Below are 7896 nucleotides of genomic sequence, written 5' to 3' on the forward strand. Positions count from 1 at the left end.
TCAAGATAGAAAGAATTCACTCACTCTCAGAAATAACATTCATATGCCACAAAAGATGCACCATAGGCTTGCCCGTAGTGTACTACTCTACTAATCGAGCTCATTCAGTCTAGGATCAAGTAGGACTTTATTTGGTTGTAATGTAGGCTGAGGGACGGGTAGGATACATTTAGATATAAGAGTGACTACACCTCCCTAAGCACTTTAATACATATACTTTAACATTCAAAACTCCATACTTATGTCAAACCATAACTCCACCTTCACGTCAATATATATTAACTCCCCACTTCTTTAAGCACAATTACATCAAGAGTCACCACTATCAAATATTTTCACAGCAGTACAACTATCTTTTTTTTTTCTTTTTCAATTCAAGTGGCTCTTACTTTTATCAAAACATTGCACCTTTCTCCTTATTTCATTAGTTCCACTCAAAAGCCAAACCAACCACCCCACACTTTAACTTTTACAAAGTTCATAACAATTCAAGTGCTCATGAGAGATGAAAAGGTTCAAATAGATGGTTAATTCAATTACATGAGTAAGGCTTGTAATATGGTTGCCAAAGAAACAGGATTACAGGCTCAAAGGGTTTAACTATGATACATAATAATTAGGCGGGTAAAATATTTATATGCCTCAACAAAGAAACGCCTATATCACTTCCAAGACTGAACAAAACTACTATTTCGCTTTGCAAACACACAGGGCAAGTTCTAGACATCGAATGCAATGCACAGAATAACACAAAACCTTACACACACATGTCACATAACTCACTCAGGATTGGACTCATCAAGACACTCTAGTCAAAGAAGTTAAGCAAAGTTAAGATCATACAATTTAAGGTACTTATACAAGAGTCAAAAATTGAGCCTAAGCGTCACAACTAAAGTACTCACTATTCTCAAGGCATGACAAAGTTAGAAGATATTGATTCAATTCAATTCACATCACCATGGCTTCTCTCCTTGAAAAAAAAAACTACCTACACCCTTGGAAAAGAACCGCGGCACAAAGAAAAACCAAGGGGGAATTGCTACACTATCTACAAAGAAAATCTTTTTGTCCTTTCTCTTTAGACTTACATCCCTCAAGAAAACTGTCTAGGAGATCCATAGTCGGGAAAAGTCTAATTTTATTTTTTTTTTTCATTTTTCTAAAAAAAATATTCAATTAAACTAACACAACCAAAATAGCATAGAAAGTAAACTAACACAACTAAAATAGCATAGAAAGTCACTTAGACAATCTCCTCACCCCACACTTAAAATTGTGCAATGTCCTCAATGCACACTAAAAATAATAAGAGGGTAAAAGAGACTCCCTGGTAGGCCAAAGGCCGAAGAATTAGCCGCTCACGGGATACTCAGACTTCTCCCACGTATGATCCCTTGTGCGGGTACCTCACACAAAGTTTCAACCACCTGCTCGCTTTTACACATGCCTATTAGCTTTGACTCCATGCTCCTACTCCTACAAAACACAAAAATAATTCTACAAAAAAAAAATAATACAATTAAATAAAATAAAAGAAAAGAAAAAAATTTGGGTTGCCTCCCAACAAGCGCCTTATTTAACTTCGCGGCACGACGCCATCACTTTCACCACTTTTCCTTCCACTTTGAGGATATGAATTGCGCCCCCAATTTTTCATCAATTTTTGTATCACGTTCCTGGGGTGGTGGTGTAAAAACAAATGAACCAAGTAATAGGTATCGCATCTTGCACTTCTTGGCCTTTAAGTGAGGAATGTCGTTTTGTCTCCTTGACATCACAAATTTAAGAATATAAACACTTTGTTCCTCATCTATTAACTCCTCCATATGCTCGACTGGATCAATTCCCATGTCACCAACCAAACACAATATTGAAAAGTGTTTAGAATGAGGTCCAATACACTCCAACTCCAAAATTGCATTACTTTTGACATCCTCAATTTTGCACTCTTCAACCTCGGCAACATCAACAAAAGCATGGTCTAATGATTAGTATTCTCGTTTTAGCTCCTCAATTTGGCCTAGAAGATCTTTTTCAGCTTCACACAACTCATCACTAAATTGTTGGGCGTTACACGCATCAACTTTTGCACTCAATTGAGCCTCTAAGTCGTGAATAGAACTTCCAAATTGATCGATCTCTTGTCCCGGTTCAGCTCTTCCTTCTATAAATTGTTACATCTCATTCATAATTTTCTCACGGAAACCTCCATATTCCTCTAATAATTTCCCGTGCATATCAAGAATGCGAACATCGTGTTCTACATCATCCAATTCGTTACTCCTATTAAACTCACAAGAATTATTAGAATCAACATAAGAAGGGATTGGAGTAGGATAACAACACTTATGACAATTATTCCAATTTCCATCACAAATAGTACATGATGGAGATGGTGCACACAACTCGATATTTGAAATATTTTTACAAAATTGCCACAAGTGAGGTCCTTTATAATATGGACAAGGATCACAAAAACAAGAATACCTACTATCCCACCACTTTTCGTTCAAAGATGCCATGTAAAAAAAATATAATACTAACTACACTAGACTAAAATTAAAAACTTAAATAGATAAAAAGTAAAAATCTAATCTAGCAAAATAGTTAATTTCTAAGTCCCCGGCAACGGTGCCAAAAACTTGTTGCTCCCAAACGCACACGCAAGTATACGTGGTCGACAAGTAATACAGGATAGTAAGTCCAGATATCGTACCCACAAGGACTTGTGATTAACTATCAACCAAATTAAATCAAACAATTAATCTATTCAAGCGAATCCTAAAGTATGAATATTTAACTAAAGATAATCTAGAGTAGTAAACTAAGAGATTAACGAAAACAAGTTGGTGAATTATAGAGACGAATTCAATGTGAGTGAATATTCTAGAGCTATGGGTTAGCTAACAATCCCGTTGAGTTTTCCACCTAAATCGTCTAATTAATTTATCTGGTTTATTGATTGACAGGGTTAATATTGCTCGTAGCCTTCTCCCGAAGTACAACTCGCCTATTCAAGCTAACCTAACGCCTATATTCCTATGGAATTAGGATTAACAAGAAAGCATTTATAATTCCCGTATAATAACCAAGCAAGGTGATTAGATATATTCCTATCCTAACCGCAAATCCGCTCCCCCTAAGAGTTAAGATCTTGCTCTACTCAATCTTATATGCAATCTAGAATTCCCTCTCCCGAGTTCAATCCTTGATTCGTAGATAGTATTCAATTGGTGATCAAGCAATCAAATAATTAAGCGCAAGATTGAATAAATAAACCAATATGATAAAATAATAAGAACAATTCAAGCTTCAAACTACAACGTTCATGTAGCACCCAAAACTCTAGAACTAATAAACTATGAAATTAAAGGAAGAGAAGAGAAGAAAAACTAGTTAGAAGACTCCTCCAAGCGTGGTGTTAGATATCACCAAAAGTGGCGTCCTCTACCGTCCAAAATTTTACTCTAAAAACGTTCTCTCATGTATATATACCAAGTAGGGTTGGGCCCAAACAATTATACCTTCTCCAATGTGAAAAAGGACACTTTTCCCGGGTGACTCGCGTGAGCTTGCGCATCCTTCGCGCGTTCTTCTCGCACTATTCTGCCTCAGCCTTTAACGCGCGTGACTTCGCGCGTTCTTCACGTGTTTTTCACCCTGTTCCGTTCCAAATTTGGAAAAACGTAAAATATTACAGTTGTAGCCCTTTGAGTTAGATTTCCAACCATATATTGTGGAGCCAAAATAGAGTTCTGAGCAAAAAGTTATATCTATTTTACTAGACAGTGCGCAATCTGCCTACTGAAGTCTTTGTTTGCTCTAACTATCATCCGTTGACCCCCCAACACGATCCCGGCTTAATTCCTTGAACTTTTACTCAGACTTCAAAGCTTCAAATCACTTGAATTCATTCCATAACATCTACATAGCTCGGAATCACTCATACAAGGCATAAAACACACAATTAGTGCAAAACACTAGCGATTAAAGCTCAAACTCAATTAAAGTACAGTAAATTAGAGTGTAATAATCGACTAAAATACACAATTATAGCCTATCATCAATCATCACCCAAAGATCTTCATTAATCCATCATTGTTGGAGTTTGTCGACAATGAGGTTTCCGATCTATGGAGGTCATCTGTTTGAGTCTTGGGTCGAAAATTCGATATATGTTTCAAGTTGTTGTTCGAGTTTGAGATCCTCTATTTATTAAAGATTCAGAAATGAAAAGTAAGATTGATTCATTATTACCTTTATTCTATCATTCCTTTTATGTTAATAATATAAAGTGCACTATTAGCTCACATCATGTCTGAATTATTAGTTTATAATTATTTTGTTGTATTTAATGATACTTTATTGCTTGTTATTCCATAATTTACAAACATACAGGGTTAAAGTGTTCATTTTACTTATAGTGAAGAAGTAAATTTAAAGTAAAAAATACGGCATTTGAAAGGAAATATAATGTGCTATATGATATTGAGGACAAAGTAAACTTATTGAGCTAGATGTTGGGCCTCAGGGGTTCATCTTAACATAAAAATAGAATGGTCTTAAAACGACTCTATTACTGTTATTTTATTCATCTGGTCATTACGAGCATGTCTAGGCTCGTTAATAAATTAGTAGGCAATTTTAGGACATCACTGAAATTGATAGGTATTTCTTGGATACCTTGTTTGCGCTAGCTTGTTTATTTGCGCATGTGTTCGATTTCAATCAAGTTATTTTTAAAAAAGTCATTTAAAGTCAACGTAAATGATCAGACTTGAGGGATACCTAGCACCTTTCCTCGGTCAATCGAATCTCCTAATCTTGAATTTTGATCTCTTACCCATACAGAGTCAAACTGATTTTCTAAGGGAGTATTTCTTTCCAAATAAACATGTTTTCAAATATTGGTGATGTAACTAACCATTTCAATATTAGGTGGCGATTACAAATAAAAACGCTTTTAAAAACTATTACTTTTATCACTTCCAATTAGAAATCTCTTACTTCAATATAATAATTTTCAAACACAAGCATTTTTGGGGAGGGGGGTGTGTGTGAAAATGCTAGTGACTCCACTAGAGAGTTTGTGGGTTCGAACTCCTTTTTTTTTTAGAATATAGAGATTGTTTTCATAGAAGAACCAAATAAGTTCAGCACTATTACATGACCATGAGCATTGCTACTCCTACAAATGCTATCATGGGATCGATATTACATAGTTCGGCTAGTTTTTTATGAACACTGATGTCACGATCCAAGTTCTCCCTCCGTGAACCGTCGTGATGACACCTAGTCTCTACAACTAGGTAAGTCTAACATTTGCGGAAATAAAATGAAAACATAACAACTAACAACTAACAACTAACAGGTAAATTTAGATAAGAAATTAAGATGTCGCTCGGCATATACAATAATCACTCTCGAAGTGTACATAAACTCTTCCAAAAACCGGAATATTGGAAGTCACAAACTACAGGAAGAAAATGGTATTTCTATACTCCAGAGTCTAACAAAAGGAAATACAAGAAGTGTTTGACATGGGAAAGAGTAGATAGGGACTCCGAGGTCTGCAGACGCGGCAGATATACCTTGAAGTCTCTACAGTTGGCTCGCCTTACTGATAATGCGGCTGATAAGCAGTACTTGGATCTGCACATAAAAAGAGGTGCAGAGAAGGGCATGAGTACACCACAATGGTACCAGTAAGTGCCAAGCCTAACCTCGGTTGAGTAGTGACGAGGCCAGGTTAGGGCCCTACTGGTGTATATATAATAAAATAAGACAGAATGAAATATCGTAGTAAAACAATTACTGTAATTTAACAAGAATGTAATCATAGAAAGGCAACAGCTCAGAACACAGAGATAACAACAAGGGATCTCCCAAGATACCGTCCTGTAGTCCCAAACGTAAATGTGCATGGGGATCTCCCGGAATACCGATTCGTAGTCCCAAAATGAATATGCAGTGCTGGGGAATCTCCCAGAATACCGTTCCGTAGTCCCAAAGTAAATATGCATTACAGAGGGATCTCCCGGAATACCGTTCCGTAGTCCTAAAGTAAATATGCAGCTCAAACAATAGAATTACAACTACAACACGGAATCCTACAATTTAGACTAAGTACAAGTCAATGAAGAAGCGGGAAACTACTAAGCATGATGCACAGAGTTCAGATAAGCAATTAAGACACGTAGACATGCTGTTCTAAACTAAACAGGATAATTACATATGCTAGTGTAGTTCAGTTAAAGGAAAAACAAATATTTTACTTAATGAAAAGAGAGTTTTTCAACAAATAGCCCGTGTACGCACTCGTCACCTCACGTACATGGCGCTCATATATCAAACAGCACCAAATCCTAAGGGGAGTCTCTCCACACAAGGTTAGGCAAGCCACTTACCTCGAACCAAGCTCAAATCAATCCGTCATAATGCATTTCCCACGAATATTTGGCTCCGAGTTCCCCAAAATCTATCCAAAATCAATTACATAACATAAATATAACTACAATAAACTAATCTAGCTAATAAAATCAAAGCTAACGCAAGAAAATGGAAAATCGCCCAAAAGCCCACGTCTCGGAATTGGGTAAAAGTCACAAATTACGAACACCCATTCACTCACGAGTCTAACCAAACCAAATTTACTCAAATCCGATACCAAAATCTCAATCAAAATCCCAAAAATCAGCCTAAGAATTTTTCTCAAATTTTCCCCAATTTCTTACCCAAATTCCTTAATTAAATGATGAAATTAACTATAGATTGATGGAATACAACCAAAAATGAGTTAGGAATCGTTACCCCAAAGCCTTCTTTGAAAATCCCTCGAAGAATCGCCAATTTCCGAGCTCTCAAGTCCAAAAATGAAGAATGAATTCAAACCATCGCACTTAGCCCTTTTTCTGCCAGAGATTTCGCTTCTGCGAGCCTTCAACCGCATCTGCAGTCCTGCACCTGCAGAAAATCCATCGCAGGTGCGAAGGAAACTTAAATGGGTTGGGACCGCATTTGCGAGCACTGGGCCGCACCTGCGAGCCCGCTCCTGCAGTCTTTTACCGCTTCTGCGTGTCCGCTTTTGCGGTCTATCGCCGCACCTGTGGCCCCAGCTGGACAGGGCCAAAACCGCATCTGTGGCTCCATGGCTGCTTCTGCAACACCGCACCTGCGGCCCAAAGTGTGCAGGTGCGATTACACCAGGTGCAACAGCTTCAGAAATTGCATAAGTCCCTAACTCAATCCGTTGAACATCTGAACACACCCGAGGCTCCCGGGACCTCAACCAAACATACCAACTAATACTAAAATGCCATACGAACTTAGTCGAGCCATCGAATCACATCAAACAACGCTAAAAACACAAATCACCCTCCAATCCAAACTTAATGAACTTGAAACTTCAAATTCGACAACTGATGCCAAAACCAACCAAACCACGTCCGATTGACCCCAAATTTGGCACACAAGTCATATTCAACACTAAGGACCTAATCCAAATTTCGGAATCTAAATGTAGGATAATTGTACTTAATGGTTCGTCTTAACGGTTATCGGATTATAAATATAGTAATCCGCTAGCCATACAATAAGACAGCGGGCGGATTGGTATCGAATTAATAATTATCGGGCGGTTTATCGGCTAAACCAAAATAAATTTTTTTGAACAATCAGTCAATCAATACCAAGACTACACATACTGTACAAAGAGGTGCAAGAGTGGATCAACGCCGTAGAATGAGTGGTACTTTTTCAGCCACAAGGATTGGAAGTATCCCACAAGTTCAAGAATAGCCCGATCAACAAATGTTGGATTTTGGAAGGCAACAGGCAGGGACAAATTCATAAGTTGGAAGGCAACAGACAGTCTGTCATACACGTATTAACCAA

The sequence above is a fragment of the Nicotiana attenuata genome, chromosome 7, assembly GCF_001879085.1.
Source record: "Nicotiana attenuata strain UT chromosome 7, NIATTr2, whole genome shotgun sequence".
NCBI lineage: Eukaryota > Viridiplantae > Streptophyta > Magnoliopsida > Solanales > Solanaceae > Nicotiana > Nicotiana attenuata.